Source organism: Rhipicephalus microplus, unplaced genomic scaffold (genome assembly GCF_043290135.1).
Source record: "Rhipicephalus microplus isolate Deutch F79 unplaced genomic scaffold, USDA_Rmic scaffold_343, whole genome shotgun sequence".
In the NCBI taxonomy this organism is placed as follows: domain Eukaryota; kingdom Metazoa; phylum Arthropoda; class Arachnida; order Ixodida; family Ixodidae; genus Rhipicephalus; species Rhipicephalus microplus.
The window spans coordinates 52,501-65,000 of NW_027464911.1; the positions used below are offsets into that span (position 1 = coordinate 52,501).

Consider the following 12,500-nt stretch of genomic DNA (forward strand, 5'->3'; position numbering starts at 1 on the left):
TTTGCCGCCCCGGCTGACGCAGTTCGGACTTGGCACTTTTTGGCTGAGCCTTGCTGGCGGCCCACTCACTCGATCGCCATGTCTGTTTGCCACAGTTTTCCCGGTGGTGCCGCACCCGGGCTCGCCCCGGCAGACGCGTTTTTTTTTTCTTTCGCCCCGGCTGACGCAGTTTTCGCGCCGCCCCGGCAGACGCGGTTTTCGCGCCGCCCCGGCAGACGCGGTTTTTTGCGCCGCCCCGGCTGACGCAGTTCGGACTTGGCACTTTTTGGCTGAGCCTGGCTGGCGGCCCACTCACTCGATCGCCATGTCTGTTTGCCACAGTTTTCCCGGTGGTGCCGCACCCGGGCTCGCCCCGGCTGACGCAGTTTTCGCGCCGCCCCGGCTGACGCGGTTTCGTGCCGCCCCGGCAGACGCGGTTTTTTGCGCCGCCCCGGCTGACGCGGTTTTTTGCCGCCCCGGCTGACGCAGTTCGGACTTGGCACTTTTCGGCTGTGCCTGGCTGGCGGCCCACTCACTCGATCGCCATGTCTGTTTGCCACAGTTTTCCCGGTGGTGCCGCACCCGGGCTCGCCCCGGCAGACGCGTTTTTTTTTTTTTCTTTCGCCCCGGCTGACGCAGTTTTCGCGCCGCCCCGGCTGACGCGGTTTCGTGCCGCCCCGGCAGACGCGGTTTTTTGCGCCGCCCCGGCTGACGCGGTTTTTGCCGCCCCGGCTGACGCAGTTCGGACTTAGCACTTTTTGGCTGAGCCTGGCTGGTGGCCCACTCACTCGATCGCCATGTCTGTTAGCCACAGTTTTCCCGGTGGTGCCGCACCCGGGCTCGCCCCGGCTGACGCAGTTTTCGCGCCGCCCCGGCTGACGCGGTTTCGTGCCGCCCCGGCAGACGCGGTTTTCGCGCCGCCCCAGCTGACGCGGTTTTTGCCGCCCCGGCTGACGCAGTTCGGACTTAGCACTTTTCGGCTGTGCCTGGCTGGCGGCCCACTCACTCGATCGCCATGTCTGTTTGCCACAGTTTTCCCGGTGGTGCCGCACCCGGGCTCGCCCCGGCTGACGCAGTTTTCGCGCCGCCCCGGCTGACGCGGTTTCGTGCCGCCCCGGCAGACGCGGTTTTCGCGCCGCCCCGGCTGACGCGGTTTCGTGCCGCCCCGGCAGACGCGGTTTTTTGCCGCCCCAGCTGACGCAGTTCGGACTTAGCACTTTTTGGCTGAGCCTTGCTGGCGGCCCACTCACTCGATCGCCATGTCTGTTTGCCACAGTTTTCCCGGTGGTGCCGCACCCGGGCTCGCCCCGGCAGACGCGTTTTTTTTTTTCTTTCGCCCCGGCTGACGCAGTTTTCGCGCCGCCCCGGCAGACGCGGTTTTCGCGCCGCCCCGGCAGACGCGGTTTTTTGCGCCGCCCCGGCTGACGCGGTTTTTTGCCGCCCCGGCTGACGCAGTTCGGACTTGGCACTTTTTGGCTGAGCCTGGCTGGCGGCCCACTCACTCGATCGCCATGTCTGTTTGCCACAGTTTTCCCGGTGGTGCCGCACCCGGGCTCGCCCCGGCTGACGCAGTTTTCGCGCCGCCCCGGCTGACGCGGTTTCGTGCCGCCCCGGCAGACGCGGTTTTTTGCGCCGCCCCGGCTGACGCGGTTTTTTGCCGCCCCGGCTGACACGGTTCGGACTTTGCACTTTTCGGCTGTGCCTGGCTGGCGGCCCACTCACTCGATCGCCATGTCTGTTTGCCACAGTTTTCCCGGTGGTGCCGCACCCGGGCTCGCCCCGGCAGACGCGTTTTTTTTTTTTTTTTTCTTTCGCCCCGGCTGACGCAGTTTTCGCGCCGCCCCGGCTGACGCGGTTTCGTGCCGCCCCGGCAGACGCGGTTTTTTGCGCCGCCCCGGCTGACGTGGTTTTTGCCGCCCCGGCTGACGCAGTTCGGACTTTGCACTTTTTGGCTGAGCCTGGCTGGCGGCCCACTCACTCGATCGCCATGTCTGTTTGCCACAGTTTTCCCGGTGGTGCCGCACCCGGGCTCGCCCCGGCAGACGCGTTTTTTTTTTTTCCTTCGCCCCGGCAGACGTGGTTCCCCCCCCCCCTCCGTCTTTCTTTTTGTTTTTTTTTTTCGCCGCGGCTGAAGTGGATTTTTCGGTGCCTCGACGCCCCGGTAGTCGCGGTTTTTCCGTTTCCGCACGGCCCCGGCTGACGCTGCTCGGTCACAGTCGCCTTTTGTGGTGATTGCAGACTTCTTGAGCGCGGGTGTTTTTTTTTTTTGTTGTTGTTGTTGTTTTATTACGCATTCGCTCCAGCAGACGCTGTTTAGACTTTTTGTTTCCTCTTTTATCCTGCGACGAGGTGACGAGGTTTATTCGGTGCCCCGCCGCCCCGGCTGAAGTGATTTTTCCTGTCCCGTGCCGCCCCGGCTGACGCGGTTGGGACTTCGCGTTTGTTCGGCCGCCACGGGTTTTGGCGCACTCGCTCGGTTGCTTGTTGTTGCCACTTGTTGCGAACCCAGGTTTCTTGAGCGAGCGCGGGCGTTTTTTCTTCCTTTCTTTCTTTGTTCTATGTGTTAGCGAATCGGCCTTTAATATCACACGAGGACTCACAACCAACAATTTTCAGTTTGAAGTGTAAAAAATCTGCAGGTGTTGACGTAACTGACTTGCCCCGTACCCTTGAGTACATCCATGAAGTTCTCGTAGTACTACTAAATCGCATTATTCCAAGTGGAGAAATTCCCATAAACTTGCAAACCTCTACACGAAAATCGGTGCGCGTGATAAAGTTGAAAATTATCGTCCGATATCAAATGTGCCTTCTATAACACAAATTCTAGGAAAAAAAAAAAAAAAAACACTTGTTCGCCGTTTTCTGCGCCGTGACTGGCAGCACTCCGGCGAAGCGAAACGGGGTCGATTCGAGCACGATATCGGCGTCTTTCGACGTGCTCGCCGGCGACCGTCGCACGAGTACGTCGCACGAGCGCGTCTGCCGGGGCGCCGTTTGCGAAGCCGACGCAAAAGTGGGAACCGCCGCTCGGATGATCGCCGCTTTCGGCAGAGTGAGTGTTGGCACTCCGGGGAAGCGAAACAGCGTGAATGCGCCCACGAAATCGGCGTATTTTGAAGTGCCCGCCGGCGACCGTCGCACGAGTACGGTAAACCGCGTCAGCCGGGGCGTAGTTCGGGACGCCGACGAAAAAGTGGGAAGCGCAACTCGGATCTTCGCCGTTTTTGCAGGAGTGAGTGGCGGCCCTCCTGCGAGACCAAGAAGCATCGATTCGTGCACGAATTCGGCGCCTTTCGACGTGATCGCCGGCGACCGTCGCTCGAGTAGGGCAAACCGCGTCTGCCGGGGCGGGCTTCGGGACGCCGATGCGAAAGTGGGAAACGCTGCTCGGATGTTCGCCGTTTTTGGCCGAGTGAGTGCTGGCACACGGGCGAAGCCAAACGGGGCCGATTACGGCACGATATCGGCGTCTTTCGACGTGCCCGCCGGCGACCGTCGCACGAGTACGGTAAACCGCGTCAGCCCGGGCGGAGTTCGGGACGCCGATGCGAAAGTGGAGAACGCCGCTCGGATCTTCGCCGTTTTTGGAGGAGTGAGTGGCGGCACTCCGGAGAAGCCAAGGAGCGCCAATTAGCGCACGATATCGGCGTCTTTCGACGCGCTCGCCGGCGACCGTCGCACGAGTAGGGCAAACCGCGTCTGCCGGGGCGGGGTTTACGACGCCGACGCAAAAGTGGGAACCGCCGCTCGGATGTTGGCCGTTTTTGGCAGAGTGAGTGCTGGCACTCCGGCGACGCGAAAGAGCGCGAATGCGCCCACGAAAGTGGCGTATTTGGACGTGCGTGACGGCGACCGCTGCAGGAGTACGAAAAACCACGTCAGCCGGGGCGAGCGACACACGGCGGTCTGGGTGCTTATCGCTGCTATTATAGGGGCACCCCGGCAGACGCAGAAAAAAAAAAAAATTTTCGACCTTCTTTTTTGCTGGTCGAGCTCGGGTAACCCAGGTCGCAATGGGAGCCGCGCACGAAAGCGGCGTCGCGAGACGCGTTCGCGGTCGCTAGTCGCACGAGCTCGGCAACCGCGTCAGCCGGCGCGGAGTTCGGGATGCCGACGGCTAAGTGGGTACCGCTGCTCGGATGTTCGCCGTTTTTGGCCGAGTGAGTGCTGGCACTCCGGTGAAGCCAAGGAGCGCCAATTCGTGCACGATATCGGCGTCTTTCGACGTGCCCGCCGGCCACCGCCGCACGAGTACGGCAAACCGCGTCTGCCGGGGCGGGGTTCGCGACGCGTACGCAATAGTGGGAACCGTCGCTCGGATGTTCGTCGTCTTTGGCCGAGCGAGTGCTGGCACTCCGGCGAAGCGAAACGGGGCCGATTCGGGCACGATATCGGCGTATTTCGACGTGCTCGCCGGCGACCGTCGCACGAGTACGGCAAAGCGCGTCTGCCGGGGCGAGGTTTGCGACGCCGACGAAAAAGTGGGAAGCGCCGCTCGGATCTTCGCCGTTTTTGCAGGAGTGAGTGGCGGCCCTCCTGCGAGACCAAGAAGCATCGACTCGCGCACGATATCGGTGTCTTTCGACGTGCCCGCCGGCCACCGCCGCACGAGTACGGCAAACCGCGTATGCCGGGGCGGGGTTGGCGACGCCGACGCAAAAGTGGGAACCGCCACTAGGATGTTCGCCGTTTTTGGCAGAGTGAGTGCTGGCACTCCGGCGAAGCGAAAGAGCGCGAATGCGCCCACGAAAGTGGCGTGTTTGGACGTGCTTGACGACGACCACCGCAGGAAAACGAAAAACCACGTCAGCCGGGGCGAGCGACCCATGGCGGTCTGGGTGCTTATCGCTGCTATTATAGGGGCACCCCGGCAGACGCAAAAAAAAAAAAAAAAATTTTTTTCGACATTCTTTTTTGCTCGTCGACCTCGGGTGACCCAGGTCGCAGTGGGAGCCGCGCACGAAAGCGGCGTCGCGAGACGGCTTCGCGGTCGCTAGTCGCACGAGCTCGGCAACCGCGTCTGCCGGGGCGGAGTTCGGGACGCCGACGGCTAAGTGGGAACCGCCGCTCGGATGTTCGCCGTTTGTGGCCGAGTGAGTGCTGGCACTCCGGCGAAGCCAAACGGGGCCGATTCCGGCACGATATCGGCGTCTTTCTACGTGCTCGCCGGCGACCGTCGCACGAGTACGGCAAAGTGCGTCTGCCGGGGCGGGGTTTGCGACGCGTACGCAATAGTGAGAACCGTCGCTCGGATGTTCGTCGTCTTTCGCCGAGCCAGTGCTGGCAATCCGGCGAAGCCGAACGGAGCCGATTCGGGCACGATATCGGCGTCTTTCCACGTGCTCGCCGGCGACCGTCGCACGAGTACGGTAAACCGCGTCAGCCGGGGCGGAGTTCGGGACGCCGATGCGAAAGTGGGAAGCGCCGCTCGGATCTTCGCCGTTTTTGGAGGAGTCAGTGGCGGCACTCCGGTGAAGCCAAGGTGCGCCAATTCGCGCACGATATCGGCGTCTTTCGACGTGCCCGCCGGCCACCGTCGCACGAGTACGGCAAACCTCGTCTGCCGGGGCGGGGTTTGCGACGCCGACGCAAAAGTGGGAACCGCCGCTCGGATGTTCGCCGTTTTTGGCAGAGTGAGTGCTGGCACTCCGGCGAAGCGAAAGAGCGCGAATGCGCCCACGAAAGTGGCGTGTTTGGACGTGCTTGACGACGACCACCGCAGGAAAACGAAAAACCACGTCAGCCGGGGCGAGCGACCCATGGCGGTCTGGGTGCTTATCGCTGCTATTATAGGGGCACCCCGGCAGACGCAAAAAAAAAAAAAAATTTTTTTCGACATTCTTTTTTGCTCGTCGACCTCGGGTGACCCAGGTCGCAGTGGGAGCCGCGCACGAAAGCGGCGTCGCGAGACGGCTTCGCGGTCGCTAGTCGCACGAGCTCGGCAACCGCGTCTGCCGGGGCGGAGTTCGGGACGCCGACGGCTAAGTGGGAACCGCCGCTCGGATGTTCGCCGTTTGTGGCCGAGTGAGTGCTGGCACTCCGGCGAAGCCAAACGGGGCCGATTCCGGCACGATATCGGCGTCTTTCTACGTGCTCGCCGGCGACCGTCGCACGAGTACGGCAAAGTGCGTCTGCCGGGGCGGGGTTTGCGACGCGTACGCAATAGTGAGAACCGTCGCTCGGATGTTCGTCGTCTTTCGCCGAGCCAGTGCTGGCACTCCGGCGAAGCCGAACGGAGCCGATTCGGGCACGATATCGGCGTCTTTCCACGTGCTCGCCGGCGACCGTCGCACGAGTACGGTAAACCGCGTCAGCCGGGGCGGAGTTCGGGACGCCGATGCGAAAGTGGGAAGCGCCGCTCGGATCTTCGCCGTTTTTGGAGGAGTCAGTGGCGGCACTCCGGTGAAGCCAAGGTGCGCCAATTCGCGCACGATATCGGCGTCTTTCGACGTGCCCGCCGGCCACCGTCGCACGAGTACGGCAAACCTCGTCTGCCGGGGCGGGGTTTGCGACGCCGACGCAAAAGTGGGAACCGCCGCTCGGATGTTCGCCGTTTTTGGCAGAGTGAGTGCTGGCACTCCGGCGAAGCGAAAGAGCGTGAATGCGCCCACGAAAGTAGCGTATTTGGACGTGCTTGACGGCGACCGCCGCAGGAGTACGAAAAACCACGTCAGCCGGGGCGAGCGACCCACGGCGGTCTGGGTGCTTATCGCTGCTATTATAGGGGCACCCCGGCAGACGCAGAAAGAAAAAAAAAAATGGGGACATGGCGTGCGTCACCGTGCGGCTTCGCAGCGTTGCCGAAGTCGCCGAGCCCTTCGACTGAGCCGAACGGCGGACAGGGAACGTTGGTCGGCCGTTCTAACCTGTCGGTGCCACGCCGAGACGTCGTTAAGGAAAACCGCGTCGTGGGCCTCTACGACGCCGTCGAGTCGTTGTACGTTTGGTGTCCAGCGTGTCGGCGGCGAGTAGCGGACACGTCGTTCACGACTTCGGTCTTTCGCAGTCGACGCGAACTTGCGGAGAGTCGTGGTGCCTCACGTTTTCGGCAGAAACCGCGGCGGAATTTTCCCGTGCGTGCGCGCACGACCTCGGTGCTGTGCCGTCAGCGTAGTGTTGCACAAACTCGTGGCCTACCCAAGGTGCGGTACGTTTGCGGCCGTATCCTCGGTGGGAATTTCGTGAGTAGGGTCGCAAATTCTACGACCTCGGCGGGTTTGAGAGCGACGTAGACTTGTGGCACGCTCAACATGCCACACGTTTCGGGGCACACCCGCGGTGAAATTTTCTCGAGTACGCTCGTATTAGGGCCCAAGGAGGTCTGGGTACTTATCGCTGCTATTATGTGGGGGTTCTCGTGAGCGGCGTACGCGAAAGCGACCGGGTGTCTGATATGCGGCGGGCTTCGGCCTCGTCAAGCGTGTCCTCGGGTCTGCTCCAGGGGAATCCACGGCAGTCGTCTGCAGCCTCATCCGCTTGATGCGTTAGGGGCTGGTTGTCGGACGGTGCCGTTTTACCACGATATCGAGGTGTGTTCCGTGTCGTCCTCGGGCGATTCAGATGCGAAAGCGCCGAAGACGCGGGCGTGACCCGTCGTCTGGCGGCTTTGCAGTCTCGGCTCCGTTGCTAGTTCCGGCCGGTCCACCGACAGTGCAGCGGGCTTGGGCAACCCGCACGGCGCGACCGAGTCGATGCAACGAAAAAGAGCGAGCATGAACGTGCTTCTTGCCGCACGGCTCCCACTCGTCTTTCGGGAAGGTTGTGCCGTAGCGAGCTCGAACGCCGTCATCTCGGAGTGCAAAATAAGCGTGTTGGGGCGCCTGAAGGTGGCCTCCGCCGCACACAGACTGCGTCCGGCCCGCCGAGGGCGAGGACGGACGCGCAGTCGAACGATTACCTGGTTGATCCTGCCAGTAATCATATGCTTGTCTCAAAGATTAAGCCATGCATGTCTAAGTACATGCCGAAATAAGGCGAAACCGCGAATGGCTCATTAAATCAGTTATGGTTCCTTAGATCGTTTCTTCCTACTTGGATAACTGTGGCAATTCTAGAGCTAATACATGCAGTGAGCCTGGAGCCCTTTGGGTAACGGGTGCTTTTATTAGACCAAGATCGATCGGGTTTCGGCCCGTATTGTGTGGTGACTCTGGATAACTTTGTGCTGATCGCATGGCCACGAGCCGGCGACGTTTCTTTCAAGTGTCTGCCTTATCAACTTTCGATGGTAGGTTACTTGCTTACCATGGTTGTTACGGGTAACGGAGAATCAGGGTTCGATTCCGGAGAGGGAGCCTGAGAAACGGCTACCACATCCAAGGAAGGCAGCAGGCGCGCAAATTACCCACTCCCGGCACGGGGAGGTAGTGACGAAAAATAACAATACGGGACTCTTTTGAGGCCCCGTAATTGAAATGAGTACACTCTAAATCCTTTAACGAGGATCAATTGGAGGGCAAGTCTGGTGCCAGCAGCCGCGGTAATTCCAGCTCCAATAGCGTATACTAAAGCTGCTGCGGTTAAAAAGCTCGTAGTTGGATCTCAGTTCCAGACGAGTAGTGCATCTACCCGATGCGACGGCTCGGACTGAACATCATGCCGGTTCTTTCTTGGTGCACTTCATTGTGTGCCTCGAGATGGCCGGTGCTTTTACTTTGAAAAAATTAGAGTGCTCAACGCAGGCGAGTCGCCTGAATAAACTTGCATGGAATAATAGAACAAGACCTCGTTTCTGTTCTGTTGGTTTTTGGAATACGAGGTAATGATTAAGAGGGACGGACGGGGGCATTCGTATTGCGGCGCTAGAGGTGAAATTCTTGGACCGTCGCAAGACGAACTACTGCGAAAGCATTTGCCAAGAATGTTTTCATTGATCAAGAACGAAAGTCAGAGGTTCGAAGGCGATCAGATACCGCCCTAGTTCTGACCATAAACGATGCCAACCAGCGATCCGCCTGAGTTACTCAAATGACTCGGCGGGCAGCTTCCGGGAAACCAAAGTATTTGGGTTCCGGGGGAAGTATGGTTGCAAAGCTGAAACTTAAAGGAATTGACGGAAGGGCACCACCAGGAGTGGAGCCTGCGGCTTAATTTGACTCAACACGGGAAAACTTACCCGGCCCGGACACTGGGAGGATTGACAGATTGAGAGCTCTTTCTTGATTCGGTGGATGGTGGTGCATGGCCGTTCTTAGTTGGTGGAGCGATTTGTCTGGTTAATTCCGATAACGAACGAGACTCTAGCCTATTAAATAGGTGCGGGGTTCCCAGCACCTTACAACCTTCTTAGAGGGACAAGCGGCTCCTAGCCGCACGAAACAGAGCAATAACAGGTCTGTGATGCCCTTAGATGTCCGGGGCCGCACGCGCGCTACACTGAAGGAAGCAGCGTGTCTTTATCCCTGTCTGAAAAGACTGGGTAACCCGTGGAACTTCTTTCGTGATTGGGATAGGGGCTTGCAATTGTTCCCCTTGAACGAGGAATTCCCAGTAAGCGCGAGTCATAAGCTCGCGTTGATTACGTCCCTGCCCTTTGTACACACCGCCCGTCGCTACTACCGATTGAATGATTTAGTGAGGTCTTCGGACCGATGTCCGGCGCGGCCTTTCGGTTGCGCCGGTCTGTTGGAAAGATGACCAAACTTGATCATTTAGAGGAAGTAAAAGTCGTAACAAGGTTTCCGTAGGTGAACCTGCGGAAGGATCATTAACGGATTGTGAAGGGTGAGCGCCTCAGCTGCGTCTGCGCCCGACACTTTCTGCCGCTGACCCCGTTTGGACGCGGGGTCGGCTTTTCCCCACGGGGCTGCCTGAATGTGGAGCGGCACCCCGTGACAAATTGTTGCGCCCAGCGGACGCCAACACCGCGACCTTGGACGGTCGGCCAGGTGGCGGACGCGGGTACAAACGGCGCAACGCACTCATAGGTCGGCTTTCGACCCGCCACTGCACCGTGGCTCGAAGCGCTCGAAATGCGCGACCCGACCGCTGCGGGACCGCCTAGTACTGTAAACAGGAGCGGCGGAGCGCGAACGGCGAGTCGTGGTTACGTCGGTAGAAGGCGAGGCTGCGCGTTCCCGAAACGCCAGCCGAGTGCCCTCCCGACCGTTCGAGCGTGCAAGAACGAGACCCGACAATCGCGCGGCGACTGCCAAGTACGAGAGGAACGGCACAAGCGTCGGCGGTCGGTCAAGGAACTGGCGATGTGACGGGTCCGCTGTGCACCAGTGCATACCGTCCCGCCGTCCGCGGCAAGCGCCTCCGCGTCCTCGGGTGACGGAGGCTGCCGGTCGGTTCTTGCAGGCGAGGGATCTCGCTGGCACCGGTTCGCGTTGACGCGCGGCCGGTCATGGCACGGCGATGCGACGGCCGAGGTGCGCAGTACTCGATGGAGGAACCGCACGCTCCGATGACCGTCCCGCCCTCCGCGGCGTATGCGTACCGACCGTAATGGTTGCAGCAGCGCCGGCCGGCTTTTGAATTCGCCACACGAAACACGGTGCGAGATCGCGGTTAGGGGAGCGTCGACGTTGCCAGGCGTTTTGCTTGCTGCCGAGGGAAAGGCGGCACGGCCACGTCGCGCTCGTCGCGATTAGCGGGTCTGCGCGCTTTGGGAAGGTGCCGCAACGACTTGCCGAAAGAGGAAGCACGGAAGAACGAGGGACTTGGACGTCCCGACAATTGAACGCACTTGCGGCCAGGCCCTTGCTGGCTTCGTTCTTCCGCCTCGAGTAGGCTCGTACGCGGCTCCGGCGCCGAAAGTGGTCCTTGGCACCGACTTCGGTGGACGTGGGAAGTGCCGCGCAAGTACGGCGCGCCTGGCTCCACCTGTTGGCTAAAGTAGGCAGCCGGATCGGCATTTTGGTGTGCGGTGGCAAACCGTGGATGCGAAAAAAGCTTGTGCGATTTCGTGGAACAAAAAGCGGGGGTCCCCCTTTTTATGCGGAGGAGACCGACCCGCCCGCCGTGGTGAACCGCGACGCCACGGTAAAAACGGGAGAGGCTTGTCGATGGGACCGTGCATCCCGCGCTCCACGGAGGCCGGGAGGCGGCCGCCCGAGGAAATGTGTAGCCGTCGAGGCCCGCATCTGCGTGCACTCTTATCCAAATGGGTGTACCGCAGGCATTTTCTGGTTAGGCGGGCCAATGAGAGCGAGCACACAACGATACCTACGGGTCCGGCTTGGAGAACCGGCTTCGACGCCTCCCGAGTATTTATAGAGGGGTGGACCACGAAAGCACTCGCAAGTAGCGGAAGCGAAACGCCGTCCGAAACACACCGTTTGCTCGATTTGCGGCAGCCGAAAAAGGCGCGGCAGAGTTTTGGAGTCCAAGCGTGCGCTGAAAAGCGCCCTTCTTGGCCACTGTTTGGCCGAGTGCCAGAAACGTTTGGTTTTGACTGTACGGAATTGAACAAACACTTTTTCACGACTCTAAGCGGTGGATCACTCGGTTCTCGGGTCGATGAAGAACGCAGCCAGCTGCGAGACTTGGTGTGAATTGCAGGACACACTGAGCACTGATTCTTTGAACGCACATTGCGGCCTTGGGTCTTCCCTTGGCTTCGTCTGTCTGAGGGTCGGATCACATATCAAGAGAGCCTTCGGCGCACAAGGGAACGTGAGCCGTCGACTCGTTTTGACCGCGTCGGCAACACGGACAGCACGCTGAACACCTCACAGCGAGCGCCAACAGCGGCCACTCAAGGGCGAGACGGTGGCGACCGTCGTGCCAGAGCCCAACCGAAACGGGGGCGACCGACTGCATTGAGGATGTGGCACCTCGTTGAGACCGCCGCAGGACTTCGAGTCGGAAGGAAGCCTGCAGGGAAAGTGCGGTCGAGGTTGCGTACTCCTCTCTGCGACCGGGCGCGCAAGAGCTGCGAGAGCCACGGACGCGCAACTTTAACGCACGGTAAACACGAGGAGCGAAAGCCGGCCAGCAAAGCTTCTCCAGCCGTGCGCAAAGTGCGCGAGATCGCAGCCTTGCGTTGCGCTTGTTGCCCTCGAAGTAAGCAGGGTGTCCCGTAGACCGGGCGCTCGAACACGCTGCGGGGCCGTGCCTCCTCCAGGCTTTGCCGCGCGAACAGGGAACGTTCGCGCGCAAAGCGCAGGGAGGTGAGGAGGCTGCGCCCGACGTTTGCGGTTCGCTGCGTACGCGGTTGATGCGGAGAGCACGGCGCGACGACTTGCCGCGAAGCGGAAAAAGTCTCCCGCACGAGTTGGCGAAACGTTGGCGAAGCTTAAGGCGTTCTCGTCGTAGTCCGCCGTCGGTCTAAGTGCTTCGCAGTTCCCGTCCCGTTCAAAAAACTGGGCCACTCCAGTTGGGGCGGGGGCGACGCTACACGAGACGATGCCTCTCGCCAGGCTGCGTGGCTGCCCTTGCGGCGGCGGCGACTGGCCTCGGCGGTGTTTGGGCTTTCGACACGGTCGTTTATCACGCAACTGCTCGGACGACGCACGCGCGCAGCGGAATGCCGCTTGCCAGCCTTGTGAAGATGTGACCCTGTACAGGGTTGC

The 12,500-nt window shown here is 60.8% G+C and overlaps 2 non-coding genes across 2 annotated transcripts; both read left to right on the forward strand.

Annotated features, from left to right (window-relative positions):
* Nucleotides 1–7,876: 7,876 nt before the first annotated feature.
* LOC142793884 (small subunit ribosomal RNA) lies at nt 7,877–9,691 on the forward strand. The gene has a single exon (XR_012891900.1). It is a non-coding gene; the product is annotated as a small subunit ribosomal RNA (ribosomal RNA).
* A 1,719-nt stretch (nt 9,692–11,410) lies between these two features.
* Nucleotides 11,411–11,563, forward strand: LOC142793898 (5.8S ribosomal RNA). Its single transcript, XR_012891909.1, has one exon. It is a non-coding gene; the product is annotated as a 5.8S ribosomal RNA (ribosomal RNA).
* Nucleotides 11,564–12,500: the final 937 nt, after the last annotated feature.